General features: G+C 46.0%; 1 protein-coding gene across 2 annotated transcripts in view; it reads left to right on the top strand.

Annotated features, from left to right (window-relative positions):
- The first annotated feature begins 6,099 nt into the window (after window positions 1–6,099).
- PAK5 (p21 (RAC1) activated kinase 5) overlaps window positions 6,100–24,056 on the top strand; it is a 1,510,924-nt gene continuing 1,492,967 nt past the window's right edge. The window contains exon 1 of one of the 2 annotated variants that reach the window (XM_069608301.1): window positions 6,100–6,349. The gene's annotated coding sequence lies outside the window, so the exon portion shown is untranslated. The remainder of the gene's footprint in view (window positions 6,350–24,056) is intronic. The other variant, XM_069608302.1, reaches the window with a different exon arrangement.

The following is a 24,056-nucleotide window of genomic DNA, read 5'->3' as shown; positions in this document are numbered from 1 at the left end:
ATCTCTTCAAGTCAAGCTGCAGGGATGAAATCACATGTGTAATGTTGACATCCATAATTTTTGAGACATCATCCGTTAACCAAATCCCAAGGTATCTCATCTTACTCGTACACCACTTAAATGGAAAGTTCCTCATCCTCAAAACAGTGCATGCGGTCGATGGCGGCAGCACTTCCGACTTGACCCAATTGATCTTGTATCCGGATACTCTGCTGAACACACCAATCAACTCCATCAGCACAGGAATGGAACTCTCTACATTTTGAACCACCAACAACATGTCATCCGCATATAACCAAACTTTCTGGTAGGCTGCACCATAGCATACTCCTTCAATTCTATCTTCCTCTCTTATCCTCACAGCCAACAGTTCCATAGCAATCACCACCAAAATCGGCGACAATGGACAGCCTTGCCTAGTGCCTCTCTCAAGTTCAAAAACGCCAGAGCACATGCCATTAGTCCGAACACTAGCCGTAGGATGTGAATACAGCAGTCTAATCCATCCGATCAGGTTATCTCCAAATCCAAAGCCTTTCAACGTACTTAAAAGATATGTCCATTCAATATGATATAAAGCTTTTTCAGCATCCAATGATAACGTCACCACATTATTCTGGCGTTCCCTGCTTTCATATAGAGTCAGCAACAGTCTTCTCATGTTATCTGATACATGCCTTCCTTTCACGAATCCGGACTGACCAATATCTATAATATCCTTTAGAGAAGCTTCAATCCTCAAAGCCAATGCCTTGGCTAATATCTTGTTGTCAGTGTTCAGTAAGCTGATTGGCGTAGAGCTGCCGGTTTCCACCGGTGGTCACCCCTCCTTTAGAAAATCAGAGATTGAAGCGTGCCTTGTTGAACTTGGAAGGCACCCATCCCTCAACGATGCGCGCAGCATTTCTAGCATCAATTCAAAAACCTCTTCCAGGAAAATTTTATAAAGTTCTGCCAGTAGACCATCCGGACCAGGGCATTTCCCAGAATTCAACGCACAAGCTGCCATCCTGAGATCCTCCATGCTTAATTCTCTCTCCATGCACTCCAGAGATTCTGAGCTCACCTTCTTTAAATGGCAGTCTTCAATGAATTGACAAATTTCACTCTCAGACAAGATGGTTTCTGAAGAGTAGAGGGTTTTGTAGTATGACTGAAACGCTGCATTTATTTCCATAGGATCAAAAGTCACCACCCCATCCAGTCTCTTCACTGCATTTACAGTTCTGCCATTATATATGATCCTCAAATGATGAGTCAGAGGCCGATCACATTTTTCACCTCTTTCAAAATAGCTGCTTTTGGTTCTAAAAAGCAACCACTCAGCCTTTGAAGAATATAAATCTTCCAATCTCTCCTTTTTCCGCTTTAATACTTCCAAAGTATCACTTGAAAAGTTTTGCATATTTCCTCTCTCGAGATCCTGAATGTCTTCATTGAGTTTTTTCACTTCTGCATCTCTTGTTTTTTTTTTCTTGCTTGACAAGCCAATCAGCATACCCCTCATATACGATTTAAAGGCTTCCCATACAAACTCCACCCTGACTTCACTTGTCCAATTCACAGATACAAAGAATCTCGCCTCCCGGATTATCTTGTCCACAATGTCATCATCGTCTAGAAGGGAGACATTCATCCTCCAGGTGTTAGACTTAGGAACAGGAAATGGCAATTGTAAATCTATGGAGATCGGAGCATGAAACAAGCAATGCCTTGATGTCTCCCCTTTGGAATGATTGCGTACAGAGGCCAGACGTCAGAATGAGGTCAATTCTCGAGTAAACATTATGCCTTGCAGAGAAGAATTTATATTGTCTCAATGAAGCGTTCTGCAATCTCCATACATCTGAGAGGTTCCAGCTATTAGCCTCTTCAATGGTGTTCTTTTCAGATTGTTAGCACTGTCTGCATCCCCCATACTCTTATCAAGTTCAGGTTCCAGAACAACATTAAAGTCCCCTCCCACAATAACATTAATTGCATGCATATCATGTAACCGCTGTGCCAGAGCCACAAACAAACTACCATCACCCCCATTCGGAGCATATATATTGCAGAAACAATACGGAACATCCTGAATATTCGCAGTGACACAAACAACCCTCCCATCTGCATCCTTCACACACTTCACCGCAGTGATCGGCAGATTCCTCCTAAACAGAATACACACACACCTAGAATTAGTAGTAAAAGATGAACAGTAAACATCACTGACCCACTCCTTTTTCCATTTATCAATATCTGTATCCAACAGATGGGTCTCCTGAAGCATTGCAACATCCGCTCCCATCTCCCTTAGTTTACTCAAAATCACCTTCCTCTTGACAGCACAATTCGCACCATTCACATTCCAAGATACTACCCTGAAATTCCTCGGATAAGTGTAAGACATGAGTAGATTTTGCTTCCCAACCCTCGCGATGAATTCCCATGACACTATACAATCTAAACCTATAGACAATTTAAAAAACAAAACAGAAAAACCCTTCTGGGTCTCGAACCACCCAACCCTCCAGAACATCCCTTCCAGCTTTATGCAGAAAGGGACTACCCCGCCCCCTCCCTTAGGTCAGCATAGAGAAGCCCCAAAAAGGTTGCATCAGACCACAATTGGTCAAGCCAAAGGGAAGCCCAAAATTCTGCTTGGCCTGATCAAAGAGCAGCCCCAAACACCCCATATCACACAATCCTCCCGGGATTAAAAACAGGAATAACATCATCCCCAAACAATTACAGCATCTCATTACTAATAAAACTCAGTATCATTCATCACCCAAATCAGCTCGGGCCAATAATAAACAAAATGCCTTTTCCACAACACTACCGCCATCTTCCAACCATTGCATATCTGGAAGAACCCGAAACCACTGCAGACCCACAAGCACCAAACATGCGCATGCCACTACAACCTCACCACATTGGCCCCCCCCACTATTTTAATGTCTACACCAACTAATCTAGCACACCAATCAGTACAACACTTTTAGGGCAACCATCCCCTGGCATGTCAAAACCCACGCTAAATCAGAACCAAGAGTCTCATAGTGCAAACAACAACGAAGCAAAATATACTGCCAAGCGATACATCATTTAAGCTAGTGATGAAACACATCTTCTGCATGCACATAAAGAAAATAAAATATGACCAACAATCATAGTCATTAAAAGTGAGCAAATGTATGCATATTGCGTTACTAAGTTCCTGCAGCCCAGCACACTACCAGTTGAAGTACTACCCCAGGCAGCCCTACCGTACATCCATTTTAACTCTCTACCAGTGGCGCCACGCAAAAACCCGCAATACACAGACCATTTCCACAGCAACAGGGCATTACTACACGCATATAAATGCTTTCTTATTGCATCGTAAACAAACGGTGAAGATGCTGCACCCAAACACCCATGCTCTCTGCAAACACACGTTCATAGAAGTCTCATGACAACAGCCACAAGCCAAAGCAAGCTACTTCTGCGAATCGTGAGAGATCCAAAATACTTTCCTCCAATATGTTTCTCTATGGACCACAGGGCAATACATCAGGTAATAATTGACCATTTCCCGCGCCAAACGGCTGAGGTTGCTTAAGTCTGGTACAGGCAATTATCACTAAACAATAACCTGTAATAGATCACTCAATAACTCCTCCAGCATTCATTAAGGCCTAATGTCATCATTAATTAGGGCCTTCCTGGCAGACATTTAGGGCGAATTGTAAACAGAGACCAACGCGACCATCATATTTATTAACTTGCCTGAATAGGCAATTGGACTTGTCAGAGATTGGCTGGTAGGCATACAGCGAGCTGTCCACATGTTAAGGTTCCAGACACATTGGTACTGGTGGTGGAGTGGTAGGTAGGACAGGGTAGAGGGGAAAACGCAGTCACCCTCACAATAACACGTAATAGATAACTCAACTCCCTCAGCATTCATTAAGGCCTAATGTCATCATTAATTAGGGCAGACCTTTAGGACGAATCGAAAACAGAGATCAACGCAGCCATCATATTTATCAACCTGTGGCTGCCGTCACGGGCCCCCATATTTGCTCGCACTGGCATTCAACATTTCAATATATCAACACAACTAAAGGGATCCTGCCCCGTGACCACAACGCACCCGCACCCCAGTCCACACACCTGCCGCGCACCCAAAACATGACACGCGACGGGGTGCACAGCCCAGGACACGAGTGCGCCGCGGCCCCGAGGGAGCAAGCCCTGCAGCACCCCATCAAAGCCCTGTGCTACGTGCGCACCACCTACAACACATCACTTGCCATTCCATCGTAAACACGCTGCCAAGGAAGGCCCACCTACCTTCCGCAGGGCACACACAACCGCCATTCCAGACTGCACGATCCTCCAGGCTCTCCGTCCACAAAACAGGCCCCACCTCCCCCAGAAAACCATGCGCAGCACGAAACACGGGCACCAACAGAGTAAAGCACCCGTCTCACATACTAAAGCCAAACATACGCTTGAGCTAAACCGTTACTCCAACATATAACATATTTTAAACACAAACAGTAAATCACGGATACGTATACAAACAAATCAACCAACCAACTTTTTCATGAAAAATACGAATTAATAAAGTTGAAATTTACATTTCCACATACAATATCAATCGGCAACAGTATTATTTAATTTCGGGTCCCCTTCTTTCAGCCACTTTTCAGCTTCAGCCGGGTCGTCTGTGGTTTTAACACCAGATCCAAAAAACATCTTCAGTGTTGCTGGCTTGACCAGCATTGTCTTAATCCCTTTTTCTTAAGCCAAAGCTTTAGCACCTTTGAATGCTTTCCTCATGTCCATAATTTCTCTAGGGAAGTCTGGGTAAATGGCCAATTGATCCCTATTCAGTAGAAGTTTTCCTTTTTCCCTTGCAGCTTTTAAAATCCTCTCCTTTGCGCTCACTCTAGACATCACCATGATGATCTGTCTGGGTTTTCCGGCTTGGATGAGTTTGCCAGCTCTAAAGGAATAATCCATGTCCATATCTTTCAGGATGTTTTTCCCCAAAGTCGCTTCCAGCACTCCTTTGACTCGCAAATCAAGATTTTGGTCCAAAGCAGGGTCTTCACTCACACCCAGTAAGGGCAGGTTCAAATTCATTTGATCAGCCTCCTTCTTCTTCTTCAGATCAGAAACCTCATACCTCAGCTCCTTGTAGGCCCTATAACTTCCTGCAACCTCCGAGGCCAGAGTTGTACTTTCTGCCTCCACTCACTCTAGTTTCCAGGTGACCCACCTGAGAGGACAATTCACCCAGGGTAACCTTCATTTCTTTTACATCTTGAGCAATCTGGAGAAGCAGTGCATACATAGTTAATTCCCCGGAACCTCATCCATCTTCTCCCCATGTTTAGCTTTTTTGGAGTTGGGGTTGTCAGGGGTCTCAATCCTCTTCTTTGATATTAGATTAGGATTCATTCCTTCAATTTTCAATAATCAATAGGCTGGGAGGGAGCAGGAGCAGTTGGCTTAAGCTGCTGCCCTGTTCACCAACATTCCGGAATCCCCCAGTGCTCCTCCTGATCAGAGACCTAAGACTGCCCCTGTGCATGAGGACAGCCCAGGGCACTGTTGTCCAGCACCATACAGACTTCATTGATTATGGACATTCAAGGAAGCTTGTTCTCTGTTAATTGCAAGTTATTACCATGACAAAGTGGCCCCAAAATCAAAAGTAGGCACTCATGCTTATTTGTCACGGAACCTGTGCCATTCAGTGTGACCCAGATACCTGTCCCCTGCAGACTGGCCCTTCCCTGTAATAGCTTGCACCTTAAATGCTTTTTAGTGTAACCCTCCTTCCTTCTTTGGAGCTGCAGCCATGCCAGCCATGCCCACGTGTGCCTGTCAGTGCACATCGTCGGTGTTGACAAAGAGCTTATCAACGTGCACTCCCTTGCTTGGCAGCTGCCCTTCATGGATCACTGTGCTTCCCCACCAAGCGGAATAGGAATAACTGAACTCTGGGTCGAGGACAAGATAGACTGGTAGCGCCTTTAACCTCTCCTAACGCGGCCTTCACACTTCTGGCGAGTGAAGCCTGCGCGCGGCGGCTCCGCCTGCAGGAGGCGCGACAGAGGCTGCGCGGGAGCGTCAGGCGGCAGTGTCACAGAGCTAGCTGTAGCCGGGAAGAGAAAGAGAGGCAGGCGGGGCGCCGATGCTCTTGTTGTTGTTGTCCTCCCACCTCGGGGCTCGCACACTCCCTGCCGGGGGGCTGCGCGCGAGGCGAGCCGGCAAGAACATGGCGCCGGAAGCGGCAAGCATGTGAAGGGAAGCGGACAGCGGCTGGAGTGGGCTGCGGCAGCGCTCCCAAAGCGGGCTCCGGCTGCAGGTAGGACAATGCGTGCTATGAACGTGTTCCACGTCCAAGGAGCATAGAGAGCATCTGTGGTACCCAGAGCATCCCGTGCTGCGGCTGTAACTGGGGGCGGCGTGGCAGCAGGGCTGTTACCTAGGAGATGCCTTGCTTTCTGTCAGCGGGCTCTGATGCATCTATCTGAGCAGACAATGAATGTGTGTGACAGGAGCCCTGTCACTGTGCAGCGCGTGGCATTGGTCTACGTGCGACACATTGCTCCATGCACTCTCTCGCCTCTGTGGTACCAGCCCATAGAGAGCCCGTTTGAGCGATGACACTCTGCACTGTGTACTTCCTGTGTCAGCCACATACTGTCGGTGGTACCCTGCAAAGCATGGCATGTATGAGCAGACAACAGTACGGTGTTGTCCCTACAGCCGTGTGTCTGAATTTCTATGTGTCAAACTCCATCTCTCTATCGGTGTATCATACCAATTCGTGTGTGTATGTTTTTAACACACAGACGCGTGTATGCATGTTTGATAGCACAAAATGCATCATAAAATACGAACCAAAACAACCAAGCATTCTTTCTTGACTGGATGCTTTGTGTATTAGGATAATCGCGATGCCTCTCGTCTTCGGGCATAAAGAAACGCGCAAATGGTCTTGTAAATTGTGTATTTTGTAAATATTTATTGTGAACCCGTTATTCGTAACTTGCACTTCGCAAATACTTGCGGTGGCCAATTCATTATAAATGTAACTTTTTTGTTGTTGTTGTGAAAGTGGATTTTATAATTCTTCAGGTATGTTAACAGTTTTGAGGGAAGAGAACTTTTTAAAGACGCATTGAAGTCCATGTCTCAGTCATCAATACGAATATGTCTTACATTAAACGTAGAGGGCAAGACTGTGTCCCAGTTTTACGTTTTTATTTGTTACATGCCCGCATCCGTGTTTTTAAAGTCACTTTGGTGTATTATTCGCTAGTTTACTAATTATTTGCTTATCTCCCATGCCGTTCTTTTTATCCTGATTCCCGAATGCATTAATATAATGGATTGTGAATGCATTTAACAACGGAAAAACTAAAAGTAAAGTTTGAACTTGAATTGCTCTGAAATACTATTCTGCCAAACTAACGGAATCATGGTTCGGATATAGGATTCTGTACATTTGTGCAATTTAGTAAATGCATTACCGATCGTCAAGGACCCCATGGCAGCAGTAGATTATCTGTGGCCCGTGTTAAATTCAGTTCATCCACGTCAGGTCAAATTGTCTTAGTTGTATGTATGATTTTTCAAATGTGGTCAAGCAATTTAAGTGTCCAAGAGTTTATGAACACCACCACCTCGTTGCTGTCTGTTGTTTCATAGTTCCTGTACTTGGACACAGCTGTAGGAAAAATACAAGTAGCTTAGGACCTGATTCATGGAATTATTGGCGCAGTGCAGGTGCAAAGTCACTTTGTACTCCCAACAAACACCCCGATTCACTGAGCGGTGCAAATGTGTGTTTTTGTGGAATTGAAGGATGCCAAACACATTTCAATGCCATGCTTCATGGCCAAACTATGAGGCTTTTCTCCCGGAAGCAGTCAAAAATTGATGATATACTAGCCAGTTTGTGGGGCGTCCATCTATGGTTCATCTATGGTAGCAGAGGAGGTGACGGTGAGAGACCCCGTGGATAGAAAATCAAATGCTGCCCTGAAGAAAGTTAATATTGGTGTTCTTCTGGCACTTATAGTCAAAATCTATGGCTCCTATACGACTGAAACAGTTTTGGGTGGTGTTAATAAGTTATGTAAGGTCGTGGAGAGTTGTACAGACTGTGCTCCTATCCTGGAGAATTTTGAGAAACTAGTAGAACATTTTGCATATGACAGTGTTTGGGGTCCGGCCATTGCAATGGGAGCAGGCATGTCAGCCAGGCAACGTCTCCACCTGTGCGACTGGAAGACAGCAGAGTCACTGTAGGCGACAGCTCAGAAAAAAATTAGCTTTGAAGGAGTCAAACTGTTGGGTGTTTCCCTGGAAGACAAAGTCAACAAAGTCTGAGCATGGGGACAGGCTTAGGGAGAAGATTTCCTCATCTGACATCACCCAGACATAATCCGTCGGGAGCCAGGAGATGGGCGCAAGCAACAGGCAGCAGAACCAAACCTTTTCACAAGGTGCAGGGGTTTTGATCCAAAGCAGGGATGTTGAAGTCTCCCACGCAAAATCGGAAGTTCTGACAACCACAGAAGGCCAGTGGGTGTAAGTCTCTGGCTCTTTGTCAAAACAAGTGGTCTACAGATGCCTGGGTAATACAGACTGTTCGGTGTGGGTACCAGATACGTTTTTGGCCCCTTCCATGCATTCAAACCTGACCATAAATTATATATCAAAAAGCAAACGTGATAAATCCAGAGCCATCCTGGAACTGCTAGAAAAGAGAGTGACTGTAAAGGTTGCTCAGGCTCTGCAGGGTCAGGGGTTCTATTCCCTAGTAAACCTGGTCGGGGAAATTCAGGTTGATATTGGAACTAAACGCCATGATTGTATGTGTAAAAGGGAAGACATTCAAAATAGAAACCCTGCAGAAGATCATTCCTCTTTTACCAGTAGACGTACAGGATGCCTACTATCATGTGGCTATCAGACCTCCCAGCAGAAGTTCCTTAGGCTCGCGGTGAGAGGAAAACATTGTTAATTTCAGGTCCTTCCATTTATATATATAATATAATGCTATACTATTTTGTTTTGATATTCTCAAACGGGAAGAGGAACCCTGTTTTGCACTTTATTTTGATCAATGTTTATAAATAAAGGTGTTTGTGGCATCTAACATTTAGTTGGTGGCTTAAAACGGAGCATTTAACCCACATAAACAATATCCAGAAATATATTGTATAGCGTCATTCAGCCCAAAAATATTGAGATATGACTTTTGATCCATATCACCTAGCCCTAGCTCCTACAGAATGAATCAATTCGAATCCATTTGTTCAAAAGGGGCATATAAAAAGGTGCAAACTACAATTCAGAGCAGAGTTTGAATTGTCCATATGCAACAGTAAATTTATGCAATATATGCACGTAAATCTGTCCAATAAATTAATCAAACAATGCCACAATGTCAAAAAGTGATCTAGTGCAGTTTTAAAAGAGAGTTGACATAAAATTGTTAAGCACAGAAAAACAAAAAACACCACAATATATAGACCAAGGTAATTCAAAAGAACACCTCAGTTGTAGAATGTTAAAAGATGGGTCACACATGAAGCCAATTGTCAGTGTTCGAATTAAGAGACGCTTAGATAAAACTTACATGTTTCAATCCCAGAGAGTGGTTAACAGGATCTTCCTCAGGGGCAATATGATTGATTGGAGTTGTGTGTAGCATCAGTCTCTCAAAGTGAGAAATGCTTAATGCTAAAAAGAGACAATGGCTGGATGTACTCGAGGGCAAGATCTGGAGGTCAGTGTGGGGGCTTCCCCCCAGTCAGTACCTATTGGAGTAATCAGACTCGAGTTGGGTATTAGTTCTTGATGGATGAAGTATACGTGGAGTAGATTGGACCTCCTTTATAAGATCAATGAAGGGAATGTGAATACCCTGTTCTCCTGTCTGGGTGATACTTACCGGGAAAAAGTGGATGTCTCTCTAAGGCCAGGGTCTCCAACCAGTAGATCATGAGCTACTGGTAGCTCTCCTGGGGCTTCCCTGTAGCTCTCTACACCAGACACCAAAATGAGCAATGTGTGTACATTTTGGTGTCTGAAGTCCCTGGGCCTCTTCCCCTGCCGCCTCTCCTTGCAAATCAAACAGTCAAAAGTTGTGTAAATGGTGAGAGAAGGGGCTGCTTCTGGGCTTGAATGGCTCAGGGAAGTGTCACAACAAGGGGTTACATATCCATAACTAAAGCAAATAGGAAATGTGTGTTGTGGCCATTGTCACCAAGAGGTGCAATTGATTAAAAAGGGAATGTGGGCATAAATCTGCCGGCAATGTGAAACAAAGCTGGGGCTGTGATTGTTTCAGTCTCGCCTTGTTTCTTAAGATTTATTTTGGTTAGCATTAATTTGCATGCTGCTATTTTAGGCTTTCAAGCAGAATGAGGAATCCGTAATCGTTTTTTGCTCAGTGTGGATGTGTGTGTGTAGAAAAAAGACAATCCATGTCCCAGCTTGCAAGAAAAAAGGTACATCTAGCGCTAAGTACTGAGGTTCATGGTGAAACTCTGAATTTTGTTTAATTGAAGGTACTGAGTTCTCTGTTTTAAGGCAGTAGTAGCCCAACTGTATTAAAGGTTAAGATGGAATTTGCTGTGATATGGAGGAGCCCACCTCCATGCATGTCCCACTATAGGAACTCAACTGCTAACTGCAGTTTTACACTTATGTGAATGCGGAGAACTACTAGAGGACTGCATTCTGGTGCATGCCACTACATTTATAAAAACTAAACAGGAATGTAAAGTCACATGTGCCATTAATGCCAAGACTCAAACAACTATGATTTGAGAGTTCTGTTTCAGCCTTTGTTTTACGAAACAAGAAAACAAATTAAGTAATTAGGTAGGAAAGGTGAGCTTTGTATGTATATACTTTCATATGGAACGGATGAATATAGCTTAAACCAAGTTATTAAACTGTACAAAACAGGGTGAGAGCAAGCACTGAGGAGAGCCATGGTGTGGGCGAACAATTGCTAGGGGTGATCCCCTTTGGCTATGTACACAAATGGGGAGATCTACAGAGATCTCTGGGGAAGCTGTATGAATATGTTCAAATTCTGACAGGCTTTTAACTTTCAATAGTTGAAATCGAGCAATTTATGAGCAGTGTTTTTGCTCAAAATTGGGCAAAACGCATCCAATTTACAAGTAATTCTCTACCATATGGAAAATTCCAATTTGTCTTAGGTAGCTACACGTGCAAGCCATTTACCAGAATGACCTGCATGGAGAGGAGGTGATCCTGTGAGCTGTTCTCTGTGTTACTGCATCCTTCATAAAGGCCAGATGGGTGTCAAGTCACTACCCATTATGAATTGGTCACCCTTCGCTACAACCATACCCTCTTTGCTCAAAATGTTTATGTAATGTGTTCTATTTTGTTTGTTGGGTTGTTATAAAATTTGTGCATGTTTCAAGTCATCGCTATAAAATGGAATGTTATTTTATCCCTGTGATTCACACTTTTTGCATATAACTTGATCACATGGTTTCCAAATGTTCTTTTTTCAATCTTGCCCACTGTTTTGAAATAAACATATGTAAGGGTAGTCAACAAAGTAGGCTTTGCCCTACTTTTCCTTAGCTGAATTGTGACTTGGCATGAGAGCAATTTGCATGTAATGGGAATATGCTAAGCTGGTAGAGGATTTTATTTTGACAAGGCAAAGTGTGGTAAATGCTGAATTAAACACATATATATTACACGACTTGCGATAGCGGGCGTGTAGTTATGGTTAAGTTGCTAAACTCATAGGAAGAGCACTTTTTCGGTGGCTTAGAACTTCGCTCCCCATGGAGGAATCCTCATCAAACTCTGCAAAAAAATTATATGGCCGGCTCTGAATTCTTTCGCCAAGTTGGGGGATGTTTCGTGTGGGGGGGGAGTTATAAGGGGGTCCCACATTTTTTTTCTCCCATAGACTGAATGGTGAAAAACTTTGTGCATGGCTGCCGCCCGAACGGCTGGATGGATTTTCACCAAATTTGCGGCAGGAGCGGGGGCTTGGGCCAGAAAGCTTGCTTTTGTGTGTTTGTTTGAAATCAGACCAGTAGTTTTTTTGCAAAATACTGAAATGCACATCCCAAAAAATTAGTGATATCTGGGTCCGCTTCGCAGACCCATTTCCCTGGTCGCTCCGCAGACAGAAGTGTCATTGGATCGCAATACGGCGTGGTGTCGGAGAAGTTTGGACACGGCCGGTGGTTGGCTGGAGGGAAGCATGCTGTGCGTCGACATTTTTTAGGAAAGCCGCCATGGTGTATCGGAGTACAGTGCGGCTGCGGAAGGGTCTGGAAAATGTACCATATGCATTGTGTTGGCAGCAATAAGGGACGGAACGGCTGGGGGAGTGAGAAGTGGTTCATGTGACAGATGTAGGCAAGTATTTTCTGTGGTGATTGGAGGTAGCTGTTGTAACGGTCCTATAGCTTCTGCCACATCCTGTTTGCGGCAACCTCTTTTCGTGGTGGCAGGTCAATTGCAGATCGGAAGTGAATTGCACATGGCATAGGTTGGGTGGGAGCACGGGTGGCGGTGCGCTGCGGATGGAATGCAGTAGTTGGGCACATGGAGGCATGCATGGGTGATTAAATGTGTGGTGGGTCTGTGAAGGAGTAGGCCGTAGGCTGTAGGGCATGCACTCAAGAGCGTAGGGCTGCAACATACCCACCGCAGGAAGTCATGTTTGACTCTGCATCCAGTACAGGTTGGTGCTTGCATAGTGCAGTGTGTGCAGATTGGCTGCAGTAGGGTCAGTGTTGCCAACTGAATGTGGGTAGGTTGGCAGTGACACAGCACTTTGTGAATGGGAGTGGGTACGCCCATAGTATGTGAATGAAAGTGCACAGGGGTGCAGGAGAGAGTGTTTTGTTTGTACATTGTGTTAACTGTTGCAATTTGTTGCTGCATAGCTGCATGGTGGTGCACAGGTTGGGTAGGACTGCTGGTGGCAGTGGTGTGTATGTGGATGGTCGTAGTCGGTGACATGCATGGTGGCATTACATTGCTGTAGGTGTGTTCAAGGCCTATGCAGTGTGCAGATTTGTTGAAGTAGGCCCAGTGTGGTGAAAATGTTGTGGTTAGTGACACAATTCTTTGTGAATGGCTGTGGGTAAGAGTGGTGGAGGATGTGGTATGTTTGTGCAATCTGGTAAGTGCGACCTGTTTTCGTGATTGGGTGTTTTATGGTGTGGGGGAGTTGGGGTGAAGTGCCGCTACCTACGTATGCCACGTTCGTGCAAAATGTTAGCTGGCCACATGGCCATTATGTTAACTGTTGTAATTTGTTGCTGCGTAGCGCCATGGTGTTGTACATGTTGGGTAGGAGTGTTGGTGGCAGTGGTGTGTATGTGGATTGTCGTAGTTTCTGATATGGAGACATGCATGGTGGCGTTACGTTGCAGTGAGTTTGTTCAAGGCCTAGACTATTGGGTGCATGGCCGAAGGCGGTAGGCCATGCATTCAAGAGCCTAAGCCCTGAGAACACGCACGGCAGTAATACATTTTTCTTTGTGCATCAGGTAGAGGGTGGTGACATGTAAGGAATGGGTGTGGAGCACATTTCAGCCGTTATAGGCCACTGTTGCAAACAGATTGTGGGTAGGTTGGCAGTGGCAAAATACTTTGTGAATGATAGTGGGTACGCCCATAGTATGTGATTGAAAGTGCACAGGGATGCAGGAGAGAGTGTCTTGTTTGTACATTATGGTAACTGTTGCAATTTGTTGCTGCATACCTCCATGGCGGTGCACTGTGGTTGGAGATGCTGCAGTGAAAAGTCACATAGTGTGGGCACTGGGTGCAATGCTTGTGTACTGTCAGTATGAGGGTATGGTTGAAGGGCAGCTTATATGTGCTTGGATAGTGTGCTGTGTGCACAATGCTTGCAGTATGGGCAATGTTGTAAACAATTTTGTTGTTACGTTGGCAGTGAAACAATCCTTTCTGAGTGGAAGCGGGTAAGACAATAGTATGTGAATGACAGGGCATAGGGGTGCCGGAGGCAGTGTAATGTTTATACATTATGGTAACCGTTTTAAAAAAAATGTTTTGTATTAGATGTAACATTTTATCTTACATCATGGTAAACAGTACCCAACATAACAACTTCGTTCCTCTGCCCAGTTTCATGTCACGTTTTATTAACCATATACCCCCCAATGCCCCCTCCCACAGGCCTACAGTATCTCTCACATAGCCATTACATTCCGATCTAAGAGTCCATATTTGTTTCGTTCCCCTTACAACTCGTACTCCTCAGGTGCTGCATCCATCGTTAATATTGTGGCCACCAAGTGTCTCCAGGTCGCAAGTGTTACAGCCTCTTCCTCCCCGACCCCCCCCCCACCCCCGCCACCTCTTGCCACACTTCCGTTTCCACCCGTGCCCATCTCTGCAGGTCTTGCTGCCATATTTGCGCTGACGGTCTTATGCGCAAATATGGCAGTTCATCGCTATTCTGCGTTTGACCGATAGGCTAGGTCTTTGAGTTTGCTTACACGTGTAGCGTTGTGCGGCCTCAGAAATCCCCCCAGTAGATAACCTGGACATAGAGAACCCCTGGGGATATTTTCCCATCTTGCCATGTATCGGGCCACCTCCCTCCAAAACCTCTTAATTTCAGGGCATGACCAGAATATGTGCGTCATACCTGCGTTCACCTCCCCACATTTCAGGCAACTCTGTATGCCTGCTTGGTGGAATTCGACCACCTTCTGGGGCGTCATGCATCCTCCTTGTGTTATGTACAACTAGATCTTGTTGAAATCTGGCGTTTCTCGACACCTTCTTGTGGTATCTTTGCGCTCTTGCCCACATCCCGTCCTCCATTTGTGTCATCACTTCCCCCTTCCAGTCTGTTCTTGTTTGAGTGATCTTCTTTCCTATTTTGGACATCAAGAGCCCATAAATGTGGGATACTTCGTGTCCTCCCTCCGACACGTTGTACAAGGTTTCTATCACTGCATCTTCTTGCCGGGTTAGCAATATGTTGGGCCATGTACGTTTAATGTTCTGGATTGTTTTAGAATATACTATATGCTGGCCCCTGTGTAGCCCTGCTGCCGCCACCAGCCCCTCGAATTCCTTAGGCTGGCCCTCTGACCAAACATCTCCAACTGACGCTATGCCTACTGGTTCCCATTTCCGCCTGATATTATTCTGCGTGCGTTCATCTGTCCCTTGTAGCGCCACTAGTGGTATTTGTGGGGACCATGGGGTCGGGTTATTCATTAACTGGCATGCTCTATGCTAGACCCTCCCTCCCAGGCTCAACAGGTTTCCTTTTCCCCCCTTACCTTGTTTTAACAACCATATCCTCTCGTTTAAGAAGTATGGGGTGCCCGCCTCCCCTAGTGATTTGGATTCCAATGCTTGGATTCCAGAGAGCCACCTGGTTACGAATTGCAACTGGCTAGCGAGATAATACACTTCGAAATTTGGTAGTCTGAGGCCTCCTTGTTCATATGCATTTTGCAATTTCTACAGCGCTTCCCTGTTCCTGGTATTGTGCCAGATGAATCCCTTGCATATGCTATGTAGTTTTGTAAACGTGTCCACCACTACCCAGATGGAGTCAAAGCCTCGTGACTTGGGGAGATCGGTAACGAAATCCATAGTCAGTGTATGCCAAGGCCTGGGAGGAACTGGAAGCGGAAGTAGCAACCCAACCGGTCGGCCTCTCCGATGTTTAGCCTGAGCACACACTGCACATGAATTGACATAGCAGTCTACATCGCGCTTCATAGAGGGCCACCAACACCAGCGCTTGAGAAGATCTAAAGTGCGCTCTTGACCGGGATGGGCATTAAAAGGGGCATCATGAGACCACTCAAGGGCCAGATTACGAGTGTCAGGTGTGGGAAGGAATAGACGTTCATGTACGAAAGGCATCCATGACAGCCAAGAGTTCTTTCTCCGTAACAGTGTAATGAGTCTCAGTACTGGAGAACTTACGGGAATGGTATGCCACTGGGTGTAATTTGCCTGTTGTAGGACACGTTTGTGACAATACCGCACCGAGAGCAAAAGAAGAGGCATCTGCCTCTACTATGAACGGAAGATCAGGATTGGGGTGCTGGAGTACCGGTGCGGTAGTGAAAGCAGTTTTCAGAGCCTCATAAGCCTCCTGATGTTCCCCGTGCCAATGATAGGGTACCTGAGGACTAGTCAGAGCCGTGAGCGGCGCAACAATTGTGGAAAAAGAAGAAATGAAACGTCTATAAAAGTTGGCGAATCCCAAAAAGGCCTGCAAGGACTTGAGTGTTTGAGGTACTGGCCAATCTAATACCGCTTTGACCTTAGATTCGTTCATGGATAACGCCCCAGGGGTGATGTGGAAACCCAGAAACTCAACAGAAGTTTTGTGGAACTGACATTTCTCAGGTTTGGCAAATAAGGACTGTACTCACAAACGGGATAGTACTTCTCGAACATGCTTTACATGGTCATCAAGATCACGAGAAAAGATTAAGATGTCGTCCAAGTACACAACCATGTAAACGTCCAGAATATCCCTGAATATGTCATTCATGATTCGTTGGAATGTGGCTGGGGCATTACATAGGCCAAAAGGCATGACTAAATATTCGTACAAGCCGTAACGAGTACAGAAAGCCGTTTTCCACTCGTCTCCCTCGCGAACGCGTACTAAATTGTATGCGCCACGTAGGTCAAGCTTGGTGAAAACGGAAGCATGAGTTAAATGGTCCAGAAGTGGGGTGATTAACGGGATTGGATATCTATCCTTTTTTGTGATAGCGTTAAGACGTCGATAATCCACACAAGGGCGTAAATCCCCCTCCTTCTTGGGTACAAAGAATATGGGACTTGCTGCTGGTGAAGTGGAGGGACGGATGTGTCCTAAACGTAAGGCGTTCTGTACATACTCTTTCAATGCTTGTTCCTCCGAAGGGGACAAAGAATAGATCCTGCCCGAAGGGATAGCGGAATCAGGAAGTGTTTCGATTGGGCAGTCATATGGTCTATGTGGAGGAAGTACCTCGGAAGAGCCCCGATCGAAAACCGATTTGAATGCTTTGTACTCAGGCGGAATCCCAGACACCAACCCCCCAACAGTATGTGAATGAACAATCTCTGGATCATCAACAGTGAGTTGAGCTAAAGCTCCCAAGGCCCGAGAAGGTGTGTCAGAGGCTTGATGGACCGGGAGACAATAATTCTGACAGACTTCGGACTCGAAGAGTACAGTGCCTGACTGCCAATTGATCAGTGGGTTATGTTCACGTAACCATGGAATTCCTAGTATGATACCGAATTGGGGTGTGGTAATTAAATCAAAACATAAGGTTTCTGTGTGTGTTTCTTGTATGTTCAACAAGAGGGGTGCAGTTTGGTGTCTAACAGGACCAGAAACCAATGCAGAGCCGTCTACGGCTTGGACATGTTCCGGTCGTGTTTTTACCACTAAAGGTAGGTTGAGGGAATGGGCCAAATCAATATCTATGTAATTACCAGTGGCACCTGAATCAATGATGATATTGACTGCATGAAGAAGGCCTGTAGAGGGACATAGAGTAGCCTTTACAGAGACGGGTTGGACACGAGCAAAGGCAAGAGAGGTACCCGGAGATGATGACGGGACACTCGACCTGTTCTCCGGATCTAAGGTCGAGCCATCCGAAAAACCTGGCTCTTCTTGGGACGTCGAGGACACTCTTTCACAATATGTCCAGTGGTGCCACAATAAAAGCATGCATTGTCCACCCATCTACGTTCCCTCTCTGATGTTGTGATAGGACTACGTAAACCTCCCACTTGCATAGGTTTTCTGTACTGGAAGCAGGAGTACTAGCAAGAGTAGGATGGGAAGAGACCCCCAATTCAGCTCTACGCTCTGATCGTCGTGCATCTACCTGCAAGACGAGATCAACCAATTCCTGATACTGAGTAGGCATAGAAGGGATCACTGATAAAGCATCTTTCATGGTGTTACTCAACCCCCTATAAAAGACCACCGCCCGCTTGTTTTCTGGCCATGATGTTTCTGCAACTAGCTGATTGAAACGGGTGATGTATTCTATCAAAGTCCTTCTACCCTGAGTCAGTTCTAAAAACTCCAAATCCCTAGACTGCGCCTTGTGTCGGGTATCGAATACTCGAGACATTTCTAGAACCAACAAATCAAAGTCGTAAAGGACTGGGCTATTATTCTCTAGCAGGGGATTAGCCCAAGCGGCAGCCGTTCCGGCTAAATGGGAGAGGGCGAAGGCGGCTTTAGTAGTGGAAGTAGGAAAAGCCAAAGGTCTGCATAAGAAGTGTAACTTGCACTGATTAACAAAGGTTCTGAATTTCTTGGGGTCACCTTGATAGCGTTCCGGAGCAGCCAGGGGGGAAGGAGATGGGAGGATCATTGGAGTTGGGACTGTAGAAGTAACCAAGGGAGGGGGTGTAGTGAAGGAGCTGGCATCTCCAAACTCAGGGTCTGCAGGAAGGGAATGCTGAACACTCTGTATGGAATCCAACCTTTGGTGGATCACTGTGTTCGCGGCTGCCATATCTGCCCTTAATACTGTAATTGCCTGGACTAAAGCAGCTATGGGTTCTTCCGTGGATCCCTGCATCGTCAAACACGACTATACGGCTTCTCAGTCTGTTCTGACTTGAGTGTCGTGTAGACCGATGAGTCCTCTGTCCCCAAGTGACGCACAGGGGAACTTAATAGAAACCCGCTGTGCGACCTTTGAGGCCACAGGTGGGAGATGTCTTCCCAGATCCACGGAGCCTCTGGAACACCGATGCTGCTGTCGAGAAGGAACGGGGTTAAGTACCAGGCAATCACAATACAGTCAGATAAACAAAAGGATCTAAAATGTCTTACCTATCTGGTGTAAGGGTAACCCAGATAACCTAGTAGAGAGGTTCGAGACTCAGATGATGCGGCGGTCCCTGGAATGGTAGAACCGCAGGTTAGCGTGGATGAAGGGTTAGCCACCTGTAGGAGAGAGGGCTTGACTTGAATCCCAAGAAGGGAAAGGGCGTAGAAGTTCCGCAAGGTACCCAGGGATGATCCAAAGACAAGTCGAGGTGAAGTCCAAAATCCGGCAACAGGTCAACAGTTCCAAGCAAAGGTACAAAAGGGGAGTCCGAGGTAGAGTTCCGTGATCAAGATAGCAAGGAGCAAGTAGTAACGCCAAACAGGGTCTGAAGCCAGCTGAGAAGCAATGAGTGTTCTGTCTCTCAGACCTTTATACTGTGTGTCTGAGAGTCATGTGACGTCTCTGGATCATGTGACGTCCAACAAGGTCACGTGACTCTGGATCACGTGACCGACGTGGTGACGTAACACCGCCCCTTCTGCTATACGCTCTCCAAGGCAATTGCCAATGCAGAAAGGGTTGCAATCGAGCCCGTACACCAAAGCTGGTACGGGGTTGTCGGTTCTTTGGGTTAACCGAATCACCTGAGCCTGGAACCGTGGGAGGGGATGGTGGAGAAATGTGAGCAGTGTTCTGATGTGTAGTGAACTGGTGTGCAGAGGATCGTCTAACACATGTGCCCATTAGTCTTATTCCAGTTTGTTTCGTCTTGGGGCTCACAATGTGGTTCCCAGTTCTTCCCAAATCCTTTTTTCCATCGCTGGCCTGGCGCCATCTTGAATTCCGCAGTGCGTTATGCGTCGGGCCGTGGCTTAATTGTCCTTTTGGTGCAGTTGTAGACTTATCTTCGGAGTATTATCTTATTGTACCTTCCTCCTGCCTAGTGTGATGCTGCTTTTCCTTACTGCACTTGCCTCCACCCTCATGCACCCCTTTCTTCCTCTCCGGGCTGGGTGACCCTGTGTGCCTTTGTTTGTCACAATGTATCTTCGTCCGTTCCGCCCATCTGCCATTTCAAGCTCAGCAGTGTTTTCGCTACAATGTCGCGGGCTGCCGTCCTTGCGCATGCGTATGTTTCACCGCATCTTCCTGCATGTTCGTTCTGCACTGTAAACTCACTCGCAGGAGCCCGTCCGCAGCTCTGAGCCTTCATTCTATCTCTGTGCTGGCGCCATCTTCACTTTTCGGTCGCATTGGCCTTTCGACTTCATATGTGTAATAATGCCTTCAGGAAGCTTTATTTTCTTGCAATCTTTGCACGTTGTGTGCTCTGCATATTCATCAGTCCGTGGCTTTTAGACAACTTGTTGAAGCCTTCTATTTCATCCTATGTTTGTTCGGATCAATGCCGGAGCACGGGAGCTCAGGGGATCTGCAACCTAGCTCATGGCCCTGTAGCCACGCCCCTCACATTATGGTAACAGTTGTATGTAACGATGTGCATGTCCATTGCGGTGTGGAGATTGATTAGGGGTGCTGGTGCCAGTGGTGCATATGTGCATAGTGGTAGTTGGTGACATGCTGACATGTATGGTTGCATTACGGTGGGGGGAATGTGTCCAAGGAGCACACCCACTGGAGCAATGCAGGCCATGCCTTCAAGAGTCCTAGGACTTGAGGACACCCTCAGCAGTAATGCATTTTTCAATGTGAATCAGTTAGAGGGCGGTGACATGTAAGGAATGGGTGTGGAGCACATTTAAGCCGTTATAAGCCACTGTTGCAAACAGATTGTGGGTAGGTTGACAGTGGTACAATACTTGTGAATGGTAGTGGGTACGACCATAGTATGTGATTGAAAGTGCACAGGGATGCAGGAGCGAGTGTCTTGTTTGTACATTATGGTAACTGTTGCAATTTGTTGCTGCATAGCTCCATGGCAGTGGGCTGTGGTTGGAGATGCTGCAGTGAAAAGTCACACAGTGTGGGCACTGGGTGAAATGCTTGTATACTGCCAGTATGTTACAGGGTATGGTTGAAGGACAGCTTATATGTGCTTGGATAGTGTGCTGTGTGCACAATACTTGCAGTATGGGCAATGTTGTAAACATTTTCTGGTTACGTTGGCAGTGAAACAATCCTTTGAGTGGAAGCGGGTAAGACAATAGTATGTGAATGAAAGGGTGTAGGGTTGCTGGAGACAGTGTAATGTTTATACATTATGGTAACGTTGTATGTAACGATGTGCATGTCCATTGCGGTGTGTTGGTTGGTTAGGAGTGCTGGTGCCAGTGGTGCATGTGTGCCTAGTGGTAGTTGGTGATATGCTGACATGTATGGTTGCATTACGGTGGGGAGAATGTGTGCAAAGAGCACACCCACTGGAGCAATGCAGGTTTGGCAGTGTATGAAGCACGGGTGGTGATCTTTGGAGAATGTGTGCTGTGCACATTGTCGACGTGCTACAGCAGCACAAGTGATTTGCAAAGCGTGTATTGTTCATTCTATGGTTGTGGTGATAGTTGGAACATGCTACAGTATTTGGTGTGCGGCAGGAGATGGGGTAGTGAGAAGATGTGTAGTGTGGCCATAGGGCGCAGTGTGTATGTAATGTGAGTATGGAAGTGGGTCTGGTTGAAGGGCAGCTTATATGTGGTCGGTTACTCTGCTGTGTGCAGATTTATTGAAGTATGCCCAATGTTGTGAAGCTGTTGTGCATAGGTTGGCAGTGACACAATAGCTTGTGAATGGCAGTGCGCAGGGGTGGTGCAGGCTGCGCTATATTTGTGACTTCTGCTAAGTGTGACACGTTTTCGTGAATGGGTCTTTTATGGTGTGGGGGAGTTGGGTAGAAGTGCTGCTACGTATGTGCATAATGTTAGGTGCCCACATGGTCGCTTGCTTGAATGTATAGTGTTGTAGTGGGTGCGGAAAGGGTTGCAATGTTTGCATGGCCAAAGGTTTGCTGGGTGCGTCTTAGGATGTTTGTGGATTCTGCAATCGTGCATTCTTTAGCAGAAGTTTCTGGTGGAGGGGCTTTGCAATCAAACAGAATGTGTACTGAGAGTGTTTAAAGGTAAATATGGAGTGGTGTATAGAAATGACAGTGTGCAATGGAGAGGTTTTGTATGTGATTGGTGCATGCATGTTTTAAAATGTGACGGCACCCAATGGGGGAGTGCTGCAAAAAGTGACCGTGCAAAGGGAAGAAGTATTGTCTGAGGTTTACTAGGCCATGGCCCTCACTGTACATGGGAAAGCACACGTGCACATCCTCCCATTATGAGCATGGCGGAAATGGAAATGGAAATGGAATTGTGGGAAATAGGCAATTAGGAAATTAGGAGTTTAGGGCATGGTTAATAGGAAGGGGCAGTACTATTTCACCCCAATACTGTGTCGTGAGGGTGGTTGAGATGGAGAGACGCACAGTGCTTATTGCCGGTGATACCTTTTGTGTGCCATCTGCGCAAGTGTTGCGTGCAAAGAGAAGTTGTTGGTAATTTCGGGTTGGAAGGAGTGGACGCTTTCTGGGCCTGTCAGGGTGACTGCAGTTACGGCGGGATGGTTCGCCTTTGCAGATATGTGGCGTCCGTCACGAACGTGGACTTTGACGTGGTGCACTATGGAAATGTACATTTGGGTTACATGTCGTGTGGACGATTAATCCATCTCCTGAAGAGGTTGCTGACCGCAGTGATGCGTATATTTCCTACTGCCAAGTTTATTTTCTCATGCACAGCACCAAGAGCTGTATGGGTCCATGACGGTGTAATTTGTCCCCAGCCAGAGATCAGAAGGTGTGCTACAAACAGAATTATACATCAGTTTATGCAGACTGCTGCCATGTTCTCCACCCACTGTGAGATAATGAGGTTCCAAAATATGCAGTGGTTTCGTAGAAATGGCATTTATTTGAGCGCCATTGGCAATGCTGTTTTACACTGGGCAAGAAGCATCGACCACATTGACCAGAATGTTGTAAAAATGTGAGGAGAGGCAAACTGAAACGCATATAAAGAGAAAATACAAAAAAGACCTTTATACAACTACGCTGGAAGACTGAATCCCCTACCCAGTTTCATATTGTTTACCACCCCCCCCTTCCCCGTTCACTATTACAAAAAGCTAGTGGATTATACACGTGCCACATCCTGGGTGGCTATGTGGATGTATGCGGATGCAGAAATCGTGCATACGATGTAGTGGAAGTGCTTTTGAATGGCCCCACATTTGTGCTGTAAATGTGTAATGGTACATTTCAAGTGTTGTACAGGAGTGACCGTGTTCGATTATGGCGGCTTGAATGCGATTGGTGGATGAGTTGGTGGATGAGTTTGTGCCTATTTACCCTTACCCCAATGAAGTAGAGCTGCAGAGAAGATAGTGCAAAAGGAAGAAGGACTGGTCCAGCTTTACAGGGGTGCCGCCCACGCGCTACTTTGGGAGGCACACGTGCCACAATCTGCCCCTTACACCACCTTGCCCAATTGCCATGGGAGTGTGGGGATTAGCCAATCAGGTAGTGTGGGTGTGGTTAACAGGAAGGGGAGGTGAAACGGTTGCACATTATACTCTGCTTACTGAGGGTGGCTGAAATGGCGAAACGTATTGTGTTGACTGTTTGTGATCCCTTTGTCATAGATCTGCGCTACTATGCCCTGCAAAGATACTTTGATGGCAATTTTGGTTTGGAAGGAGTGGACTTATTGTGGAACGCTGTGTATGAGTGCTATGTAGTCAATATTCATGCACTTTGCAAACACCTTGCTACTTTTCCAGTAGTAGATATTATCGTCATTCATTACGGTGGCATGCATATGGGTTACCTGCCTTGCTTAGGTTTGTTCCGTAGACTGAGGAGGTTGCTGGATGTTGTGTGGACGCTTTTTCCCACTGCCAAACTACTTTTCTCATCTATAATACAGCGAAGAGTGTGGGCTACTGCTCATTGATGTTGTTTCGCGTCAGATGCAGGAAGGTGTCTCATCAACAGAAGCATGTACACTTTTTTTGTCCGCTCGTGGAATGTTCTTCTGCAACAATGACCTCATTACTTGTGAAATTCAGAGTTTTTCAAAGAAAATGGCATTTTGTTGTCACCCATTGGCAATGCAGTTTTGTTTGCTCGTCTACATGATGCAGTGAAGAGTTTACTGTAGTAATGTGAGCTTAAAAGCTACTAAAAACAGACAACAAAGGTGTTTCTGTAGAAGCATCTAAACAAAAAAA

The sequence above is a fragment of the Ambystoma mexicanum genome, chromosome 4q (assembly GCF_040938575.1).
Source record: "Ambystoma mexicanum isolate Mex_15411 chromosome 4q, UKY_AmexF1_1, whole genome shotgun sequence".
NCBI lineage: Eukaryota > Metazoa > Chordata > Amphibia > Caudata > Ambystomatidae > Ambystoma > Ambystoma mexicanum.
The sequence above is the reverse complement of the archived record's forward strand: the minus strand, read 5'-3'. Positions and strand labels throughout refer to the sequence as shown.